We start from the raw sequence: 23,276 nt of genomic DNA on the forward strand, positions 1-23,276 counted from the left end.
AATCAGGGCATGGTAGGAGCCAAACCCTCCCCACTCCACATGGAGCTTCCCTCCATCTTGTACCTGCCCGCAACACTGCTGTGGGTCTTCAGTCCTCTTGGCAGGGATGCTCCACATCTGCTGCACTGAGGGGGAAGGACAGGAAGTGGTATGAAGTCCCTCAGCTTTTAATACTGCATCTCATCGTAATATGCTGTATAAGACGACTTCAGTCACATCTCTCTCTTTCTAAAAATGATACTTTTATAACAGAGGGATTAATCAAAACTAGGGTAGGCTAAAGCATGCCCGTTCTGGCCAGCCTCTGATTTCAGCAGTTGTTAAATAATGGCCAGCCTCTTGCTCCTCGCTATAAACATCTGGACGAGGACGCTGAAAGAATTAGATTTTGTGCCTGAAAAACGACATATTGAGTAGGAGCTTTGCTTTCATCTCTGTGATCATGTTTTTAGGAGAATACGCACAGAGTCTCAGTGTTAACATTCTTTAACTGCTCCTCAAATTACTAATGCTTCACGTTGCTTTAATCCATTCTGCTGTAATAGCTTTATTAGATTAAACTCCCTGCTGAGCAAGTGAGGAACAGTGGGATTATCACACTTCCCTTTGAACAGCCAGTAAAGACAAAATAAATGGTTAACAAAATAGAACAAATTCAGTTTGCAGGTGATCTGCAGTTCTCAGCCTCACGGACTGTGGATAGGCTCTGAGCATCCCTATTATTCCTTGCTTGAAAAATGCCTTTTTAGCAGCCTGAAGAAATTCCCGAGGTAAAAAAGAAGTCCTAATAGAATAAAAGTTCCTCTTTCCCCTTTAGATGTGTTGCTAATTGCATCGTGCCCACTGCAGGGACAGTGTGAGGAAAACCTGAAACTTTGTTTAAAAAAAAGCTTATTTTTAGCTCCACTTTTGACGAAGCCGTAGGTGTGCCAGGAACAGCCTTTATCCAGTGTCTCCAGAGTGGTAACTCCTAATGACTGAGATTTCTTTTTCTTTTTTAGCAAACCTAATTAACTATTTGAAGTATTTCATCAAGAGGCTCATGGTTACTATACACAAGCAGTGGGTGGCTCTTCTAGAGTCTCTTAAAAACTCAGTTTCTTCTCAGCATTCTTAAAATCCTCATCTGCTGGAGCAATTTGAATTTTGTTATTAGGGACTGCTGGAAATCATAATTCAATAAAGACTAACTCATTTAAAAATGCTTCATGCTGAGCTTGCATTAGGTAACTTGGGAAACTTAGGAGACACAGAAAAACATATACTAACATTCAGGTCTACACAGGAAATTGGTACGGCACTGAGCAGTTTGAAGGAGGCTTTTTGTATTTCTTTAAGAAGCTGCAGAAAGGTTAGAAGGAATGCAGGTTTTTTCTAGGAAATGTATTCTTTCCCTCACCCCAGCATTTTTTTTCCTAACGCACTGGCATCCATCCAAAGGAATTAAAGCTCCCAACATAGCAGGGGATAGTGAAAATACACATGATAAACATTTCTGTAATAATTTCATAGAAAAGTAAGAAAGCTGTCATGTTTCTTTTCCTAAACTCCTTGTATGTCCTTTATTACTTGTCTTGAATGAGTCTGGAAGTTTTAAGTATCTCTCCTGCCCCATCTCTTCTATTCCCTTTATGGCAATAATATTGCCGTCGTAGAATATATGGTATTGCCATAGGGGAATGGGCCTCCTGCTCGGGTTTTTAAGCCACATCTGTAGCTGCAGCTGGAGCAGGCTTTGAAAAGGCCGGTATTATGAAAGGATGTCATTTTCTAACAATGAATTCTCCTTCAGAAGATGCTGCGCCGTTTCATTCCTGCCCAGTGCTGTCCAGCAGCTGTCTCCTCTGCAGTTCATTTGCTGCTTGAGTTCACCCTAGAAAATACACAGGGGTATTTTTTCCCAATTTCTTTCCCCACAAGTTGTTTCATCTTTAGAATCACAACATTTCCTGCCAACATCAGAGGTTTCCATTCTTGTCTCTTCTCCCCCTTGTTCTTTCTAGCCATTTTCAGACTTATATAGCCCTTCTGTTTCTCACCATCTCTCCCTTTCATCCCCTGGTCCTCTCACTGTGCCTCCCTCGTTTCAATTCTTCACTTAGCTGGAGTTCAGAAAACAATTGCCGTCTTCCACCTGGTTTTCCTCTTTTGTTGCTCTGTGGTTTGATTTAGCCTCTCTTTGTCTGCTTTCTCCTTCTTGGATTTTCTCTTTTTTCCCCCTCACCTTAGTTTCAAAATTGGAGAAAATGATCAATATTATCCCCCCCCCCCCCCCCCCCCCCCCCATCCCGTTTGATAAGATAATGCTGGACTGATGCAGTGGAGGTAGATTTGTTGTCACTGCAGAGGAGGGAAAAAAAGGGGTAGTGAAGGTGTTCCAGAGGCAGCGAAGGGCACAGATCTGTGTGCTGGCACCCGCTGCAGGTAGTGTGCTCTGTGCCAGCCTGAGTATATGTGTCTGTGATGCAGTGGGTAAAAAACTGGGACAAAGGGTTCCTCACCCAGGCAAAATGCCCATGGAAACAAGTTCGTGTGTGTCAGAGCATAGAGGCTGGGTTTCGGTTGTTTACCTTGGAGGTAATTTAGTAAAGCCTGCCTCGCAAGAATGTCCTTCGGCCCAGCTTGACACTGCAGCTCCGTTTTGTTTTCTACACTTGGTGCTTTCCCCTTGTGACCTGTGGCTTTGCTCACTTCGCAGAAGAATGGCGTTACCCCCTCAACTTACCTCGCTGGCCGTGGCTGCCGTGGTTCGGAACTCACTCCTCAGTGGGACGCCAGCCTGGTGCCTGGTTTGGGGGTACGCCGCACGCACACCGTTTTAGGGGAGCTCAGGGTTTTAAATCATTCCTTCTTCTTTCTTCCTAATATCAACGATGTGGGGAAGGCAGGTAAGATTTACTGGGAAAAGCCCGACCGCTCCTCTGTGCTGCCCAGGTGGTTGAGTGTTTCTGTGGCCTTTCATTTTCCGCGGTGTTACATATGGATTACATATGTCCTGCTGCTGCAGCTCTTCAGCTGAGCCCCCGCGAGAAGCCAATAAGCACCTGCTGTACGCGGAGCCGCCCGTACGGTGCTTGCCGTCCCCGGGAGGCCTGGCTGCCCGCACAGCCCCGTACTGCCGGCACCGGCGAACTGGGGGGGTGGTTATTTGTTTTCTATTTATTTCGGTTGGCTTCGTCTGGTTTTACCCCAGGGCGGCCCCTCCGCGGCCGCTGTGAGCCGGGCACCCGCCGCCCCGGTCCCCGCTCCCGGTCCCCGCTCCCGGTCCCCGCTGCGCTCCTTCCCGGGGCGAGGTTGCCCCCTGCTGCTCCCCTGCCAATAAACACAAAGCGAGATGCACGGCGGGATGCAGGGCTGTGTTGGAGGTGGGAATGTCCTGGGAGCGGATCCTCCGGGAGCAGGTTTGAGTGAGGCAGGAAGGGCTTGGAGAGGCTCTGGCATAAAGGTGGTTTTAGAAAAATAAATAAATAAGCGATGGACACTTTATGTGTGATTCCTTTTCTCTAGGAAGGAAAATTAGCCCGGGAGAAATACCCCAGAGGAGGCCACGGAGGTGCTGCGAGGGCTGGAGCAGCTCTGCTCTGGAGCCAGGCTGAGAGAGCTGGGCTGGGTCAGCCTGGAGAAGAGAAGGCTCCTGAGGGGGAGACCTGAGAGCAGCTCCAGTGCCTAAAGGGGCTGCAGAAAACCTGGAGAGGGGCTTGGGACAAGGGATGTAGGGACAGGCCAAGGGGAATGGCTTTAACCTGCCTGAGGGGAGACTGAGCTGAGCTCTTAGGCAGAAGCTCTTCCCTGTGAGGGTGCTGAGGCGCTGGCACAGGGTGCCCAGAGAAGCTGTGGCTGCCCCATCCCTGGCAGTGTTCAAGGCCAGGCTGGACACAGGGGCTTGGAGCAAGCTGCTCCAGTGGAAGGGATCCCTGCCCATGGCAGGTGGGTGGAACTGGATAAGTTTTAAGGTCCCTTCCAACCCAAGCCAGTCTGTGATTCCATGATTTTGAGCATTAACTGAGGCACAAGCAGTGAAAGGCACATGTGCAGGAGTCAACAGTCAGCAGATGTGTCTGGTTTACCAGAAGTGTTCTTGTTTTCCGTCTGTATTTGCCAAGGCTTGACTGAATACCAGAAGTTTTGTGAATCCATGTTCATTGTGTTCTTAGGAGTCAGTTTGAGATTGCACTGACCCTTGCTAACTGGAAGCTTATGCTTAGTAAATGACTTTGTACACTTAGGATGTGACTTTATCTCTTCAGCCTGTACCTGATTCAGCTCTCCAGCAAAACTCAAGCACTTATACCTCTGGCCAAGGGGTACTGCAAAAATGGTTGGTTCTTTACTCTCCATTGACAGAAAACAGGGGCAAGGGCAAGGCTGGCTCTGCAAAGATCTGCCCAAGCCTGGCTAGTTTTAGCCCAAAGGAAATTGGAGCAAGGAAAGGTACTTGGCAATTTAGTCCTGATGCTTTGGAAGAAGGGCAGACTGATGTGAGGATGCACAATAGCACATTATTGGAGGCAGGTGCTTTGTTCTGGCTCTTTAAAAGACATTGTTCTTGCTGAGGACAGCAGCACATTGTATCACAATTAAAATGTGTAGCAAATACTCCTTGGCATGCCAGCAGGTAGTGCCTTTTTATAGTCCTAGGTATCGTTGAGACCTGGAAATAATGGCTGCAGCCAGTGCTATGGAATATAATTTCTTTAAATGTAAGAAAAAAGAAAAACTCAGAAAAATTTTATGGCATTTTAACTAACTTCAAGTGTGCTGGCTGATTCAGTTGCCCCTTTGATGTTGCAGCCGGGTGACCTGGCCTCCCCTGCCATTCATCACCGACTGAAAATCAAACTCTTCACTTTACAGCCCTTCCTCTGTTCTGCTAATAAACACAATATTATTTAAAATAAGCATACAGGAAACGTTCAAAGGGGATATCCATATATGAATCTTAGTGAGAGTGCAGTTTCTTGCTGCCAAGTCCTAACCTTCAAACTGTAACACAAAAAAAGTGCATTAATCTAAATACACAGCATTGGATTCACAAATCCCGTCGCTGTCGTGGCAATCCTGTGATCAGGACCATGGGGGAAATGTCTTTAATTACTTCATTTCATGTTATTTTTTACAACGTAGGTTTGTAGGTTTCAAGTAACAGCTATGTAAACCAAAAAACCCTGTTAAAGAATATGATCCATAATGAAGTAGAGAATTCCCTCACAATGGCCCCTGGACACTGTTGAGCCAGTGGTCCCAGAGGCAGGTGGCATTGGAAGGAGCAGGCTGTGGCTGTGGTGGACATGGTGCCTGTGTGGCACCATCAGTAACCTTGTCTCCTGGCCTCCTGGCCTCATTTGAGTGGTGAACTTGGCAGTGACACTTTAACTGCTTTATTTCATCAGCACTGTACTGATGGAGCTGTGAAATGGAGCTTGTGAGTAACGTGGTGTCTCAGCTCGTTCTGTTTGCACTGTGCTAACAGCAAAGACGTGGACCTCACTGTCTCAAAGCATGGCAGCAGCCCTCTGTGAGCTGCCTGAGTACTGCATGTTTGCTGTTCCTGGCAGAAGACATGTGCAAAACACTCTCCAGGGTGTTGTGAAGGAGAAGGTCAGGAAAACCAGCAGCGCTGCAATTCTGAACAAAGTAAGAAACAGTGGCAGTTGATTCCATCACGTATGTTCGCCTCTCTTGCTCCCTGGGTAGTGTCACCCCTGTGGCCATCTGCCATCATTTCCCTCCCCCTTGGTTCTGTGTTGCACTAGGTGTGACGAAGAGGAGCACAGGCTTGGACACAGGAGAAGAGCAGAGGCAGAGCCGAAGCACCAGTACATAAATAACTGTCCCTTTCCCCAGTGCTCAGCCCCTTTGCAGCCCTGTGGGTGCCCTCACTCCTGGGGTGGCTCTGCTTGAGCCCATCTCCCCTGTGCTTGGCAGGTTACTCTGTGCCTGAGGACCCCCAAAGATGGAGTTATGTTGTCTAGGCATGGAGGGAACACCCAGGTAATAGTAGCTTTTGGTCATGACCAGCCAAGGGAAACTCTTCACGGAGGTGGAAGTGAGGCTTAATTGGAAGAAAATGAGCAGAGGATTTCATGTTGTTTTGGACTTCAGCACAAGTTCATTCTGTGTTTTCTGCAGATCCTCTTGTTGCCATCACTTTTGCTGTGTGTTATCTGTATCGTGTAGGAACGAATGAAATGGGCTGGGAGGGACTTCTGGTTGGGTTAACAGCTCTCTGTTGCTTTTTCATAGCCAGTACATTTTCTCCTCTTAGATCTGGTTCTTTTCATCTTCACTGCCTCTTTGCCTCTCCCTTTCTAAAATGTCTGTTGCTGCAAGACTTCATGGAAGCAGATTGCCAGGTCCAGCTGTACACCCCATGCCCGCTGCAGTCCCCTGAAGCCAGGCCAGCCAGGACTCTTGCTGCAGAGGCAGCTGGTTAGTGCTTTCCATTTCAACCTTCTACTGCCTGATGTTCTCAGGAGTGTATTCTTATTTTTTAATAATATATGCATGGCAGGGAGCAGAATGATGTTATTGTCTGTCATGTAACACAAATATGCCTTCCTGTGAGGAGGCAAAGCTGCTTGTGTCTGTGGCATTTCGGCTTTGTGTCAGTGTGCACTAGCCCAGCTAACGGGTTGTTTTACTTTCACCTGGTTTACCTGTTGTGCACAGAGTAACAGACATGTCAGTCCAATACAGTGAATTGCTGTATGTATTATGGCAACGCTGTAGAAATACTTCTAAGCAGCAGCCGAAAAACCAAACATTTAATTTTCTGATGTCTTGCTGAATATGGAATGGAAAATATGTTGATTTAACTCTAAAAAAATGCATTGTCAACTAAAGGCGGGGGGAGTAAGTACGTAAGAAAGAAATCCTTTACCATATCTGATTTCTTTAGTAACCTGTAAACGGAAAATGACGAAGAGGTACAATTTCAAAGGGCTGGTAACCCACACATTTTACGTAGCATTAATCATGTGCTGTTAATTTTTTGGTAGCAGAACTCCTCAGCGCTGCACTCCCACTCTGAGATCCACATGGCAGTTGGTGAGGGTGGCTGGTGGCATGGCCCAGTGGGACCCCCCCACAGCAGCACCCGTCAACACGGGTGACACCACACGGCCAGACCCACCCCACGGCGTGGATTTATGGCCACGTGCTGGAGTGTTCAATGCCTCTGCTCAGCCTGGTTTGAAACACCACTTTTCTGCATTACCCTTTCAGAGGCTCTTTCTCTTCCAGGCTGTAAAGAGGGTTAAGAAAGGAATTGTCTCTATTATGGTAATTAAGCTCCCAGGAAACAGCCTCATTAGACTAATAAAGAGTAAATAAAGCAGGCAAGGGCACACTTTTCTTTCCAGTAGTGCAGGGCAGCGATTACCTCTATTCTGCTCACCCACCCGCCTGCTCCTTGGCTCTGCCTGTGACTGTGCGGCTGCCTCTGCCCTGAGCTCCTGCCTGGCCTCTGCACCCACTTGGGGTACCCCCTCGGAACTTTCCCAGCAGTCTTCCTCCTGGGCCAAAGATTTCCTTGTGCATTTGCAGGACAGGGAAATAGATAAACCTAATGCTAAAGGAAGTTTTTGGTTTTATTTTACCTACCTCTATCTAAAGAAGCCCTCCCCCCCCTCCCTTTTACTTGATGGCTTCACAAGAGGCTTGGAGCAAATGCAGTGACAGGCTGCAGCGTTCAGTTGCTGAATGCGTGTCACAAAATCCAAGCAAAGGATGCTGGGTTTTGTTTCTGGCAGAAATCACATTTGTGGTGCACTTGTGGGTGATACTTGTTCTCTAGCGTTGACCCCAGCTGAGGCAGGGAACCGCACTGAGATGCACATGTAGCTCCCCTGCTTTTTCAGAAAGCAGATTATGGAAGGAGAATGAAATTAGCAGTAAAAGTATTAAAATATTGATAGCAATCATTCCATGTCCTGGCTTTACTAATTAATTATTAATTTTACCTTGAAGGTTAGTGTAAGAGATGGACTTTATCATGCCTTCACTTAGCAAGATGTGTGACTATATATTTTTAAACATTATCAGATCTCTAGCAAATAGCTGTCATTTTTTATGGTTAGCTGGGATTTGCTTTGTGTGACTTCATCAAGTGGGAGAAAAGATTGTTCTGTGAAGGCCTTGGGGAAGTGATCCTTCTGTCATGTATTAGTAATTTCTGCTGATCTTTCCTCGTTGCTGTCCTTTTGGTATAATACTTGTTGCTTTGCCATATGCAGGGGCCTTTGAAGGCCTATACAGAGTAAAGAAATGTCCTGACCCTGTAGGCTCTGCATTGCAAGATAGTCAAAAAGGAATTGTTTTTACCACAAACCCAGGGATGCTGCAGGTGAAGGGGTGGTGGGTGCTTCCCTGGAGCAGGGCTGCCCTCTTCATCCATCCTACACCTCTCCAGCTCAGGTATGCACCCAGCAGACGTGCTTTTGCAAGGTTTTTATTTTGATGAAAAACAGTACATATCTAATTAATAAAAAAATTTGAAGCTGGGTAAACTTTTGAATGTATTGTGAAGAATGTTTTTTGCTTTAGTGCAACTTTAGTATTGATGTAAGATTAAAATATGGAAACATTTATGTGTGTCTGCTGCTTTGCTTGTGAGAAACCATATTGATTTCAGTGAACTATACACACGAGGAAGATCAGGGCTGTGTGTGCAGGACTGGAGCTTTACTTTTGTAAACTTCCCATTTCCTCTCTTGCATCAGAAAGGTTTAAAAGATCTGTTTTACTGTCTTGAGGGTAAATGCCTTTCATTTCTGGAATGGTTAAACCCACTTCTCACTTGTTTCTCTTAAAGTGGACCTGGTTTTAAATGTGGACAAATGGAAAAAAGCTTCACCCACCTCCCTGGGGGAAGGGAGGCTGCAAACATCCAGCTTTGGAAACAATGATTTTCATTTTGTCAGTTTTAAAAGGGAATATTAGAGAAGGAAAATTTTGCTGTGGTGCTGTGAAAAACAGAATTTACCCAGGCTGGATCCTTTTAAGATAAAATTAAGGAAATTACTGCTTTCTTCTGCAAGCTACTTTCCACTTTTAGCATCTGCAGTTTTCAGGTCCCAGTGGAGCTGCTAATGTGCATGAAGCTGAGACGTGCTTATGCTCTTTGCAGGACAAGGACTGTACTTCTCTGTGTGTCTGTCATGTGGGGACATACACAGGTGAACAGGGATGGGAGTGTTCACTGGAGCAATATCACATGCAGCTTTCAGAGTCTTGATTGCTCAAAGGAGTTAGAATGCTCTATGCTTGTTTTTTATTTGGGGAAGAAACATGTTTGTTTACTGAGTGAAATGGCCAATTTTGGTTTACCTCTAATGTACCTATGCTGGTTTGCCACTCATCACTGTGAGTTAGATATTGATACATTTAAAAGCTACAAATACACTTTTTATCCCCAGCACCTTTCAAAGTGTTTTTCCAGCCCCTCTGCCAGTGTCTTGTCTTAGCACAACCTGCACACCAAGTACCAATATTACAAGTCCATCAGGGGCTGTAAAGCATAAAGGTGGAGATGCAGATTCTGCATTTGAGGGCTGAGAGGCACATGCTGCTGAGGATGGGGAGGCTGTGTTGACGACCACTCCACGTCGTCGTCCTGCTTTCACTCCCATTCCATGAGCATCCACTACAGCCACTGAAAGACAAGGTGTAGCCATGGAGGAACCTCGCTGTGATGCCCGTTTGGTTGATCTTCAAGAAAGAAAATGCTCCTTCTGTGTGTAGTCAGGTCTCAGTTGTACTGATGCAGATGCACATTGATTCAGGCCAGGGTCAAGGAACTGGCACTGGTATAACAGAAATGTGATATTAAGAAACTTGCTCCCAATTAGCCCTCTCCTTCCCCTTTCAGGATATTATTTCCAGCAGAAAAATGCCATGTAGCATCCATCTTTGTCCACATAATTGGCAGCACAGTGTGGTCATATGTGTATGTATGACTTAAAAGCAATCAGTTTACAGTATCCAAAAGAAACAGGCAAAGAAAGATTTTCCTGCCACGTTATGACTGTCTTTGTGTAATTTCTATTGTACAAGTTATAGGAACAAATGCAGGATTAAACCAAAATATCAGCTAGAATACCGGTAGCACCAGTTCTGGAGAGACTGCCTGAAGCACACTCATTAGTGCATTGCCACTTCCCTACTTACTCACCACATCAAAATGTTTCCCCCAGATAACAGTACTTTCAGGATAAATCACAAACTGCAATACTTTACATCTGCAAAGTGGATTGAGCTTCCTGAGCTCCTCCCTGTGCTGATCCTCCCTTCTTGCCATGCTCGGGGCAATGGTGCTGTCTGTGTACAGGGCAGGGGCTGGTGAAGCCCAACTGCGTCTCCCAGTGGAGCCCAGAGATGGTGTGGGAATGCGAAAGGCAGTGATGAGAGGGGATGAGCTGAGCCCTGCAATCACATCAGGCCAGATGAGCTGCCTACTTGTGAAGAAATGTTTTCATGCCCTTCAGGATCACACGGTGTGTTAGATTCAGCTGTCTCAGGGCCTGTGCTGGCTTTCCTCTGCTTTAAAGGGCAGACTGCAGAGCACTTCCTTGAAGTTTTTCTTTGGTACACAGTTCATGGTTTCTCTTAGAGGCTCTAAAGTGGAGAGATGAGCTCCCAGAAATCCTAGGGTTGGGGAAAGCCGTCCAAGCCTTGGGTGAGGCAGGCAAACATTGCCTTCTGCTCAGAGACAGCTGGTTTGGGACAGCTACAGGCACAGGCAGTTTTGGGGAGTCAGTCTACTCCCCTGGGGCAGGGCATACACTGAAGGGCTCCTGCAGACCCTTTGTCCAGCAGGAGCTGCGTGGCTGCAGGCGGATTTCTGAATCCCTGCTGTTGCAAATGATTTCTCTGAGTTTGGGGGTTTGATGCTGAACCCCTTGTCCCCTCCGTCCTGGGTCACCGGGATTCTTGAGCATCTTGTGCCAGGAGCCAGGGGAGAGGTCCCCATAGCCGCCATACAAGTATATCCAGTGTGTCTTCCACAAAGGTAATTCAGGTCACACCAGTCATATGGGGTGACAGATGGAAACTTTCATCTCTTGTCTGAGTTTCACAATGAAGACATTTTAAAGTGTTTTGCTGTAGGTTGAGCAGAGTCTGGAATGGAAAGTGACAGAAGTGACACTGTCTGAGCAGCCCTGCTGTGCTCAGCAGCACGTTTCCTCCCCTTCCAGCCATCCTCATCCTCATGCCTCCCAGGCAAGGATTTGCACCTCCCTCCCTTCCCTGGGAGGTGGCTGCTTCTCCCAACTCCCAGACTGGCTCCACAGCACTTGTATCCTTCCTCGAGTCTGTTATTGAGGACCTGGTTTGTAGCGAATGTGCAGCAGTTCAGGCCAATGGAGGGCTTAGGCTCAAGAGAAGAGAAGCCGTTTCTGAGCAGGAAAGAGGACAGCAACATGATACTAATGAGACATACTTTGGGTTGTGGGGAAAAGTTCTGGTCTAGGGTCCTGCTTCTTGGCACCTATGAACGTATCTGTTGTTAGTGGTCACTCAGGGAGGTTATGGCTGTATGGACAGGAGGCATAAAGTGACTGGTATGTGACTTGCTGTATGTGACTGATGTGTTAAAACATTATATTCTCCTTCATTAACAGCACTTAGTGTTGGAGGATGCTACAGGACACTCAGGACGAGCACAGTATTTTTAACAAGTAATTTAAAGCCTGTCTTCACCATGTGATAAGCTTGAGGTATAACTTGAGAGCTGTTAGTACATTAACGTGGTGCTTGTGCATGTCTTTAGCTGGAGCCAAAGGGTGCTTTCACCAGGGGCTGGGGATGGAGCTGGTGGTGTTCATGCCATGGGGCTGAGCCAGGACCTTTGACCACGGGGAGCAGCTCAAGGGCTGTTCCACAGAGCTGGCTGCACTCACCCTGAGCAGATGAACTTGAGAGGAGTTATTTTAAGTATAGAGAGCTTCAGCTGATAGTGGAGTGAGGACAACCTCGTAGACAGTTGAGAAACTGGATGGAACTTGGAAATACACAGAGATAGCTGGGATTCGGCACATATCAGTTCTCACTTAAATCCTTTTCTTTTTTGAAAAAAAAAAAAAATTCTTTCCACAGTAGCAAACTCACAGCTGTTAACTAATCCCATAACAAGTGGCATTTAGCCACACATTTTCCAAATTAAATAAGCTTGGATGTTGGACTAGTTTCATACCCTGTAATACAAATACTTTCCCCGCTGGGGAAAAAAAAAGAAAAGAAAAATCCTCTCAGGCGTAGGAAGAGTGGAGAAAGGGAAGATGGTGTGTGAAAGCCTGTGAGCAGGGCTGGTGTGCGCACATCTGTGAGCAGAGCTGGTGTGCACACATTTATGTGCAGGGATGGTGCAGCCTGGTTGTAGCTACCACTGTCCCTGTCAGCGCAGCATGTGGAGATGCTGCAAGGAGCAGCGTTTGTTGGAATATCTGATGGGTTATCAGGGACTGCTCATGCTTAAATTATTAGTTAAGGCTGTGACATTAAAGAATTGTTATTTGGTCATGGTCTCATGGCTGTGTTTTGCTAGGAGGTGTTTGAAAATTCTCGTCTGTGCTGTCACATAATCTGTACTTGCCCTTTTGTTTCATTTTTTTTTTTTTTCCCTCTGGTCATTTGAATAATGTTTTCAGATCCTCAATTTAATCTGGGTTCAGTGGAGCAACATTTGGAAACAAGCAATTAACTGCATATTTTGTTAGAAGTTGTGGTGGATCTTTTTTTGAGGGTGTTTGAGAGCACCTACGTCCCTACCCCTCCCTCCCTGCACATTTTTAAGAATCCCATTAAAAAATTTTCAGGATCCCCATCCAAGCCAAATGCATTGTTTCCATGGAAACAATTAATGGGGAGAGCAGTTTATAAGACTGATGTAAAAAAATGAGCACTTCATCAGACCCCCTGCTGCTCTGATATACAGTCTCAGGGAAAAGTCTGCAGTGAGGTTTGCATAAGCTAGATCCTTAAAAAGGAGAGGGGGAACATGGACAAAAAGGAGTCTGCAAGTCTGTCTGTGGCACAGTGAGCGATGCCTATTGTGCTGCACAGGCATTAGGAGCTCTTGGAAAGGACTAGTAAATTCTCATTTCATGACGTCTTTTGAAATGCTTTTCCTTTAGAGAACGTTTTTTTTTTTTTTCCTAATCCCACCCTCTTCTGCAATACACATGGCTGCGTTTGGGGAAGGGACTCGTAGCCTGTATTACACAAGGCAGCTAGTCCCTGCCAGAACTGGGCCTTTGGTTAAAAGGCATTCAGGATGCCTCATATCGCTCTGCCTTTCCAAGGGCTTGCAGGCTCCTGGTTAGAGAGACCCTGCGTCAAAGTGTTCTCTTTGTTTTGTTTTTTTTTTTTTTTTTAAATCCTGCCATTCCAGTTTCCTCTTGGACAGTGTTCAGCCTTGACTTTATCAATATATACATACAAACAGCTCAGAATTTGTTATTGATATTAGCGAGTGAGCACTGCACGCCACGAAACAGCCTGCACTGTCATACTGGACAAGTGTCTACACAGGACTTGGTTTGGAATTCCCTGAAGAGCTTCTTTTTGGGGAAATAACCCAACAAAACCCCCATGCTGCACAGCTCTGCTGCAGGGGAAGCAGGAATCCTGCACGTCTGCGCTCTGCAATACGTGGCAGGGATTTTAGAGCCTGCCATAAAACATCACCTTGCAAATGAAATTCTTCTATCTGCTCCTGTACCTCCTGCGGCTGCCGGCGCAACCAAGGCAGCTTCAGGCCTTGGAGGCACATTTCAGCTCAGGGTCCAGCTGCGCTTCCCGCGCCCGCCAGCACCGATGTGTTCTGTACTAAGGAAATGAGTAGGGAAAAATAATAACGCAGGAGTTGGCTGGCTTCTGCTCCGCTTCTGCGGGCGGTTCGCCGGCTGCGTGCTCCTGCAGAGGGCACTCGCCATCCACGAACCAGCTCCTGCGTCCCCCAGCAAACCGCGAGCTATGGGTGTAAAAAAAAATCTAAATTATGAAAGCAAATTATTCCCTTGTAGTGCATGAGGCCATCTGAAAGAGCAGCGGAGATTTAAGGGGAAGGGGGGGGGGGGGAACCCCATGGGGAGCAAGAGGGCCAGGCTGTAGGGATGGAGGGGACCGTGGCGTGGGGTCCGGTGTGCCGCTGTAACTGGTGGTAATAATAAAAAAGGATGAAAAAAACAAAGGCTGTGTGGCTGGTTTAAAATTTAATAGGATTGGGGATGAGAGAGGCAAACGCCTTAATTAAACCCAACTAAAAAATGGGAAAAGCCTGCAACAGAGTGGGGCAAATACCCTGAATTATTGTCAGCCTATAGCCACTGAAGTATTAACTATCACAGCATTTGGAAAGCAGTATTTATTTCAACTATATTTCTTTCACGCTTATATATGGGAAAGGAATAGACTTACAAAGAGCTCAGCCCAGAGAAACACAGGGATCTCACCATGTGAGGCTTTAAAATACATGTCTGTGATAAATAGTCAGCAGCCGAATGATAAAACAGTTTAAATATTCTGGAGTTTGTGGAAAAAAAAATAAAATCTCAAATTACTAACAAGCTCCCATTGAAAATACATTATAGAAATTGCTTATAGTGTAGAAAATGGTCGGGCACTTTCCAATGCCCATAACTAATCAAAGGTAGAAAAAACCCTTGCATATGCTTTTCAGTTTTAATATGACTTGCGTTTTATAACTTGCTTTTATTGTGCCAAAGGAGAATGTAAACAAAAATACCCACCGACCGTCAAGGCAGCTATCAGAAATGTAGGTCTGTGTCTTGCAGAAATCTGTAATCCAAATTATTTTCACATTGCTAATGAGAATTGTGAATCTATTTTGAAAGTTTCTCTTGGCTACTTGTTTAATTCTTTCTTTCTTTCTTTCTTTTTAAATGTGTGTTGCTTTTTCTTTTTTCTCTGCAAATATTTTCTACTTTTCTCTTGAAATTTTAGCATTTTGAAATGGGAATTCTTTTACTTTACAAAACACATTTTGTATTTGCTTTAAGTCCCTGATTAAAATAAAATATTATTCATTTGCAGCGAATTCCCTCACATCAGTATATGTTGCCTCTGCTTGAAGATGAGGAGGGAAGGTAGGAACGTTGTTAACAGCAAATTTTGTTTTGGGACGTTCCAGTCTGTTTTTAAATGCGTGGTTTGGGCTCTCTGGGGCCGAGTCAGGTGAAAAGGAAGCAACAACAAAATGGCAGAGCAATTACTTAAAGAGGGGCTCATGGAGGAGGGTTGTCAGGTTTCTGTAGGGAACTCGGGCAGACGGTAAACTGATACGATCTCCCCCGCTGCAATAATCCAGCTTGTTTCACAAACACAAATTATGAACACTTCAAAATCCGTAACAGAAATTGGGTTTCAGAACTGTACAGTTTCTTTTGAAGGGGCTTCTCTGTTGAAAAGGCTCTTGTAATTTTATTTTAGTAGGCTTAAACTCTGGATTTGAGGAGATAAAACAACCTGTTCAGAATTATAATCATGTTATTTGGGCTCCTACATTTAAATTAATGCAACTGTTTCAGGTATTAGCATCCTGTTTTCAGGTTTGCAACTCAGCCTGAAAAAAATGGTTCAAGTTAAAAATAGGCACAGAATAGTTCAGATTTATTGTAGCTTTTTCTTAACAAATTTAAATTGTTTTAACTAGTTTTAATTTTAGTTATGATTTTACAATAAAAATAAAGCTCTCAGGATTTACCTAGACTGGTATTTTCCTATTTTAAAAGGTTTGTGAATTGAAAGGGATCATGGCTGGTTGCTGTAATTTCATCTTATTTCTTCATTTGGTAGTGAAAAAACAAAGGTGAACAAGGAAGTAAATGGGACTGTTCCCAAGTATATTAATTATTATGGGGCAGTTTTGGGCTGAAAAATTATGTGAATGTTCCTATTTTTGTGCAGATGTGGGATTTCCCAAATGACAGGACAAACAACATCATGTGTCTTTTTTTTTTTATCTATCTGGTACAGAATCTTTTCTTTTATAAATCGATCCCTCATATCCAAAAGATGTCTTTATTTTTATGTTTTGCCAAACACATTTGTTTTTATCTTAACGTGTGTTTTATACATGAATACTTATATGTAAGTGTAAAATACAGCTGTAACGATTGATTCCTAAATAATCTCACAGAGAAACACATCTGTCAATTCCAAATGCTGGTTTCTCGGTAATGCAGAATAAAACCAGATTTTAGTGTTGCAGTCTCTCCTTCTGAAAATGATCAATCCAAGCAGCAGCCCCACAGCCAGAGGAGAGCCTGGGGAGGCCAGTGGGTGCCTGCATCCCATCCTGGGGTGACCGGTGAGGGTGGCCTGTGGTGGTGGCTGTCACTCGCCCGTCCCGGGGACCGCCTCTTGGCTTTGACCTGACCCTTCCTATTATCTCCCTTCCATTTTACATTCGCTCTTGCTATAGATATTCCCATTCATAAAATCTTTTCCTGATTGCTTACAGTGTGAAGGCAAGTGCTGGTGTGGATCAGAAATAAATTAGATCACGAGCAGAAGCTATTCGTCAAACCCCTTATTTCCTGGAGTTCCTTCCCTGATCCCTGGTGCATGAATTCCATTATATTGCAAAATCTCTTTTTATTTAGTTTATACTTTCTTCTGGCCTTTATTAAACATCAGAGTATTTTCAGCGTGCTCAAATCCCATGTATTCAGGCAATCTTGCCCAGGAGGCTTCACCCTGTGAGAACTCACAGTTCTGGGCCGACTCTTGACTATTGTTTTTTATGACAATCCCAAAAAGCTGTTACAACGCGGCGTGTCATTTTCTGTCTGGTATCCAGAGTTCTCCCAGTGAACAGCACAGCAGCGGGGGACGTGGGGAGCTGCCTGCAGTTGCTGTAAGGCAGGCTGTCCCCTCGGCCGCAGCTGGAATGCCAGCAGGGCACAGTGGGAACGGCCGGCAAAGTCCCTGCAGGAAAATGGCTTCGTTGGCACCTGGCTTTGCCAGTGTGTCTCATGCAGGCTTCTTGCTGTGCTGCATCAGAGACAGGGAAAAATATTGTGACTCATTTTACATGGTGGAATGCAAGTAGTAATTCCTTCCCCCTGTTTGCTCCAATCCTGTTTCAAGAGGGCATGCACAGATTATTTTTGTTTGTTTGCTTAGGTTTTTTTTTTAATTTAAAAAAGAAAAAAAGCCCTTATGCAGATTATTTTATTCTTTTTAATCTTGGTTCACAGTTAAAATATTTGGGAATATTGTTTGCTAATATTTCCTTTTTTTTTTTTTTTTCCCTCTTGCTTTCTCTCTTTAACTCTCATTTCCCTTTTAGTCTGTTCACCGGATGGGTTGTGTTTTCTTTCTAAGCTGAAGCCATCGCCTGCCTATGCATCAGGAGGATAGGATTATATGTACTTCTTTCAGACCTGAGGCATTACTATTTCTTCCCCATACTCAGCATACAATTGTCTGGCTCTATCTGGGTCCTAAATCCATTCTGAATTGGTTTCATAGCTGGCAGATTTGTGTGTTCCATCTTGGTTTGGGACCTGGCTTTCATGCGAATACCTCAAATAATTTTATATTTTTCCAAGTAGAAGTTTTATTATATGCAGGCAATCTGTATATGACTAGTGAAAATGAGGAGATAAAGGGTTGATTGAAAACATGCCAAATGCGAGTTTTTGCTGGGGTGCGACAAACCCAGGTTTTATTGTGAAGGGAGCAGTGACAAACCCTCTTGTTTTGAATGGATGGTCTCGCGTTGCCCTCCGGTAGAGAAATGGTTAAATTATGCACTCGTTGGAGTATGAAGGCAGTTCTTCTTTGCTGACAGATAGTTTGACCAGTGTCAGGTTATCCTGACGCGTTCAGCATACCTTCATTGCATCATAAATAAAACAGACAAATTACTTTCTTTTTCCTGGGGTGGAATAAGCAGGAGGAAGGGGAGGGATAGAGATTGGGGTAGATGGGGGTTTGAGGGGGTGAAGAATTAGAAGGAAAAGAAAAAAGGGAGAGATCTTTGCAGACACTCTATGAATCTCTGCTTGGCAGCTGAGAACAATGAGAAAAGCAAGCAATTACCTCGAATCCTTCCCCTTATCCAGACATAGGAAATATATTCCTGCCTGAGCCTTTTTTCTCATCTCTCTCCCTCCCTCCCTTGCCCTCCCTCTCTCTCTCTTTGCCCCTCTCCCTCTCTCCTTCCCCTTGTATAGCTAATTTAATTCTTTGAGGCAAGGCAGATGTAACAAAGAAAGGAGGGTCTGTGTCGACGGCCCACTTCCTCCATGGCAAACGTCCTTTTCCATTCCCTGCCCTGGCAGACTTCTGCAACCTCTGAAGCAGCATCCACAAAAAATGAGTAGAAAGGTATTTTATAGCTCCAACTCTTTCACAGATTTCTCCCAAATAAAGTGGTGTGAATACTATATCACCCTGTCTGGGTGCAGGAAGCGGTGTGTTCTTTATCTTCAGAAATCCACCCCAGAGGGGCAAACAGAGCCCTTTCTCCATATTTCCCTCAACTCTTGTATTCAATGACCTCTTTACTAGTGGCTTCTATATTCTCCTGGAATTCCTCTAGGATTTAAACTATTGTTCTTGAATCTTTTCTACCTTCTTTTTTCCAAAGTAACATTTGCAAATGTTTCCTTAGGTTGCCACGTCCATAATGAGGATGTCCCTGGATGTTTCCACTCTGGCTGTCACCACCTTTGCTCACTGTGTCACCTGAAGGAAAATGGGCATTGCTGTGGCCTGGTGCCCTGCACTACCTTCCGTGTAGGACCTGTGTCCACTCACTGTGCTGTGGGAACGATAGTTTGCATAAAGATATTTTGACCCTTCAATTGCTGATAAACCTTTAGCTAGCAGGTTTGTTTTTATTTCTGAGGGAATAAATGATACAGGTGTGCTTGCTGCTGATGGGATCGTTGCTCTTGTTGGTCAACCCTGATTCATGCACCAACAGCTGAAGGTGTGGAGCTACCCTGGGTCTGCAGCATCCTGGAGAGTTGAGTATAGTGCCCAGAATTGCCCCTGTGCACCCTGGCAGCAGGGCCCAGTGTGGCTGATGGGCTCAGCATCCAGCACAGCTGGAGCTGTGAGTGTTTCACTCTGTGGGGTACCCCCATAGGACCCCTCCACATGCTGTGTGCACCATATCGGCTCTGCAGGACTTTTTGGGTGCCTCAGGTGATGCTGCCAAGTGCAGCTCTCAGAGCTATCACTGACATTTCACAGCTCAGCCCCATGATGGTGTGTCCCAGATGTTGCCCTCCCCAGCCAGGGTGCAGGCAATTCATCCCCTGTCCCGCTGCACTGATTGGTCACAGCACAGCCCCCTCGGGGGTACCAGGCACCAGCTCTGTCCCCAAAGCTGAAATATTTGCCAGCCTCCCATGAGCAGTCTGCCACTGCACAGGACCATGGGTGCGAGCCCCCTGGTCAGCTGCCTCCCCCTTCCCACCCTGGGATTTGGCATTGGGCTTTCAGGAGAACATCCATGATTTTGTTTGTGCTCTGCTCTCTTACCCAGACCTTTTCCTTGCACTGTTTGCAGTCACCCCAACACCTGCTTATTGTGATTTAAAAGTGGACAAATTGTCTGTTTCCGTTGCCTTTGCTTTTAGAAGGAAACCGAAACCACTATTAGACTTTTAATAATTTAAGATAAAAATGCCGTTCCTTAAGAACGTTTTCTGGCTATATTTTTGCAGTAGGGGGATAGAAAGGAACATTACAGGAAATTTAAAGGAGGCTTTTGGTATTAAATCTTCACCTTTTCCAGAAGATAACGCAATTCCGTAAATCTGTGAGAGACCTTTGTTTAACCCACCCCCCGCTATCGCAGGCGAGGTTTTATAGGCGCCTGTCTTGGTGCCGCTCACAGGCTGTGTTTTACATAATACCCTTCAGCATCACTGATATTAACCTTGATGGCATTATTATTGCTATTTACAGCTCATATGCTGGTAATGGTAAACCTGAATGGGATTAATAAAATAAATTAAGTGATAGAAATATTAATGCTATTAACAATCAGTAACAATAGTTGACAGCATAAGAAAAGGAATAACCTGCCATTAACCAAGCAGGGTAAGGTATCTCTAGCATATGCATAAAGGTATCTGACACTTCATTTTGATAAACCCTAGATTAATTTTCTTTCAAGCAACAACTTTCCCAGCGCTTTCATGCTTCTCTGTTTCAAAACTGAGCTGTTGGCACGTTTCCCACGTCACCTTTCTGATGACCAAGAGCCCGATTCACTGTAGGGCAGGCTCAGGGCAGGAGCTCTGTGATGAGGACAGAGCCCTTGGGCTCCAGCTGCTGCTGCTGCTGCTGGGTTTTGGTCCCACATAGATCCTGGGCTTCATGAAGCTGCTGCAACACATTCTCTGTGCTCCCAGTCTGCGTTTCCAGCCCCCCCCCCCTAAAATTACAGCCTGCTTCTGGGTGCAGATTTCCAGCTGAAGGACTGACCAGTGGTGCATGACTGTTTCTGAACGTGCCATTCACATTTTCATGTATCCAGCTAAGGGATTCTGAGCCCTGGTGTAGGAGCTGTTCAACATCAGTTTGTGTTGATCTAATGTTGCATGGGTGGGCACTGCTGGGGACCTCTCCTCTCCCTCCTTGCCACTGCAACACCAGCTTTGGAATGGGGGAAGGTGACTTTCTGATGAACTGTGAGGGAAGTGGTGACCTCTGGGCTCTTTAGGTGGGTCGCTGTGAGTTTTGCCAAAGCCTGTGAGAACAGAAATGCCAGTCTGTCTTCCTTTTCATTCCTTATGGGAAGCTTTTCCTATGCCAGAGTGCAGGTTTATCAGATGTGACCATGTTTCAGTGGGTTTCTGGACTAATGCACTGACTGACCTCATACACCACTGCTCATGGGTCAGACACCAAGGCTGCTGTGGGGATTATTTAAGCACACTGGAAAATTCCCTGCCTAATAAGGTGAGCGAAGGGTGGTAAGAAAAAAGCATTGCTAATTTTTTTTCCTCTTAGAAATGCATCTTGCCAATCCTTTACAGCTGGCTAAAAGCTGGGATTTCTTGCGCTAAGAAAGAAAGTGAGACCATAAATAAACCAGTGCAGGACACCTGGAAAGAATAAAGTGCCCTTCTCAATGTTGTAGGGGAGGAGGAATTGGTGTCTGCCTGGCTGGTACATGGAAATGGAGTGGGGAAAGAAGCCTCAGATCCGGCCAGTGAGGAGATGCTCACAATAGTTTTCTTTCATAACATTTTCTCTGCTGAAACATATATTTTTAACGTTACTGATAATAGTAAGTCTGGAATGGAGAGCCCTTGCCACTATTCCAACAGTGCCATCTTTGGTCAGAACAGAGGCTGAAACCTGTTTCTCAATATAAGCCCAAATTTCAATCCCCTCTGCTGAAGGCAGAAAATGGATCAGCTCCAAGGGCAGGGGATTCCCAGGAACCCTAAAGGTCAATGGTGTTGCATGGTGTTGTGACAGTCTAGAGAACAGACTGTGCAACTCTTTTCTTTCATGTTTCAGATTAGCTTGTGTCCAGATTTCAAACGTGTTGGATTTTGGCTATGGTAAGGAAACCCCCTCTTTTAGTAACACACGTTCTCTTTGCTTTCTGGTGGGGAGAAAAAGGCCAAACCACCTGAAATATCCCTTAGACGACTCCTCTCAGTAGGAATTGGCTTCCCCTCAATTCTCAACCCCTTTTTTTAGAAGTGACTGAAGAGGAATAGTGGACTGTAATCTAGAGACATGAAATATCACCACAAAACTGCATTGTTTCACAGATGCACCTTATCTCTGATGCACTCCCTGCCACTCTTAGAACCTGATACTCTTTCCAAAGCGCTTCAGACCTGTCCATTCATTATCTACACAGGGAGCAGATAAATAAGTACACACGCTTTTCCTCAGACCCTGGAAAAGCTTCAACCTGGCATCCAGAGGGGCCCTGTGCCAGCGATGCCCATCACTGCATGCCTTTGGTCCTTTGCTGTAGTGGGAGGTGACAACCGTGCCCATGAGTTTCATTCATCTGCATGTTCGAGAGTGAGCCTGGGGCATCTGCTGCATTAAACAGGCATTTCCCACCAAGATGTATTTAATGCTTCTCCATGCTGTCTCCATCTTTGCTGCTCCACTCTTGACTACCAAGGTATTTCCTCTGTGGTCCTCTGTCATCTGGTGCTGTCCCATTCCCTCCTGCATGCCAAGGTCTGTGTTTGGTGTCACCGTGCAGTGCCCTGATGCGGTGGCAGGATCCCAGCCACTGCCTTATGGAGAGGAATGGGAGAGATTGCTCTGGCTTGTTCTAAGGGAAGTCACTGGAGGCAGTTAGGCAAATTCAGCAAATACAGAAACCAATGAATGACCGTCTTTTGCAATAATGTGCTGATACACAGCTGGTGTATTTCAGTGCTGATTTAACACCAAAACGTTGACGTGGGAGCACTTCTGGAGAGAGACAATTCCTTTGGCCCTGGAATTACTGAGTAGTCTTGTGATATTAAGAAAATTCCTCTTATTAAATTGATATTTGCCTTAATCATCCATTAGCCATTACTTAGCTCCATTAGCATTTGAGCCAATATTACAGTTTATTCGAGGAAGAATACTATTTTCTGTTTAGTTTGTTCTTGGTGAACTTAAAATGGCTGCACTGTGCTGTAAGATGGAGCCTCGCTTCTGTATAGACAGAAATGGAATTAGCAAACGTAAATTGTATTCAAAATAGTGGTTCCTGTTTTATCTCATTGTGTTTTGCCTTCCTCCTGGTACTCCTCTCCTTTCCTCATAAGCTGTCCCAGCCCCTTTTGACAGTGTAGCAAATAGTCATTACAGTGGAGATTTTTTTATCCACTGGTTTAACTTGCATATTTCTGCTTCTCTTGCAGTGAGGCTGTGAGGCTGCTAGTTAAAGTTACAGCACGACATTGGTTTTCCCACACGCTTTTACTCAGAAGGCTTATAAAATTGCCTGGGAGAATTCCGGCCAGGTAAAGACCTGCCTTAAGATGTGTAAACCTGGGAATCATTTTTTTTTTAATGTTACAAAAAAAAAATTTCAAAATACAATTTACTTTACTATTTTTAACTTGACATCATTCTGGCTGTGCGAGTTTCTAAGCACCTTCAGTTCCCATTTATTTTAGTGTTCACCATCTCCTAACAGCAATTCAACATCTGAAAGGTTTGGATCCAAAAGGGTTTTGTAAGAATAATGCCAGGCACGTGGGGGAGGGGGTCAAACGATCAAAGAGAGGGAGTTTAATATTGTTGCCTGAGCC

The 23,276-nt window shown here is 45.1% G+C and overlaps 1 long non-coding RNA gene across 2 annotated transcripts in view; it reads left to right on the top strand.

The window, feature by feature from the left end:
- Positions 1-23,276, top strand: part of LOC134160725 (uncharacterized) — a 95,652-nt gene that overhangs the window by 69,908 nt on the left and 2,468 nt on the right. For both annotated transcript variants that reach the window (XR_009963664.1, XR_009963665.1), the window contains exon 3: positions 22,884-22,985. This is a non-coding gene — a long non-coding RNA (uncharacterized LOC134160725). The remainder of the gene's footprint in view (positions 1-22,883; positions 22,986-23,276) is intronic.

Source organism: Pezoporus occidentalis, unplaced genomic scaffold, assembly GCF_034315485.1.
Source record: "Pezoporus occidentalis ecotype Australia unplaced genomic scaffold, CSIRO_AGI_Poc_V1 ctg163, whole genome shotgun sequence".
NCBI classification, from domain to species: domain Eukaryota; kingdom Metazoa; phylum Chordata; class Aves; order Psittaciformes; family Psittacidae; genus Pezoporus; species Pezoporus occidentalis.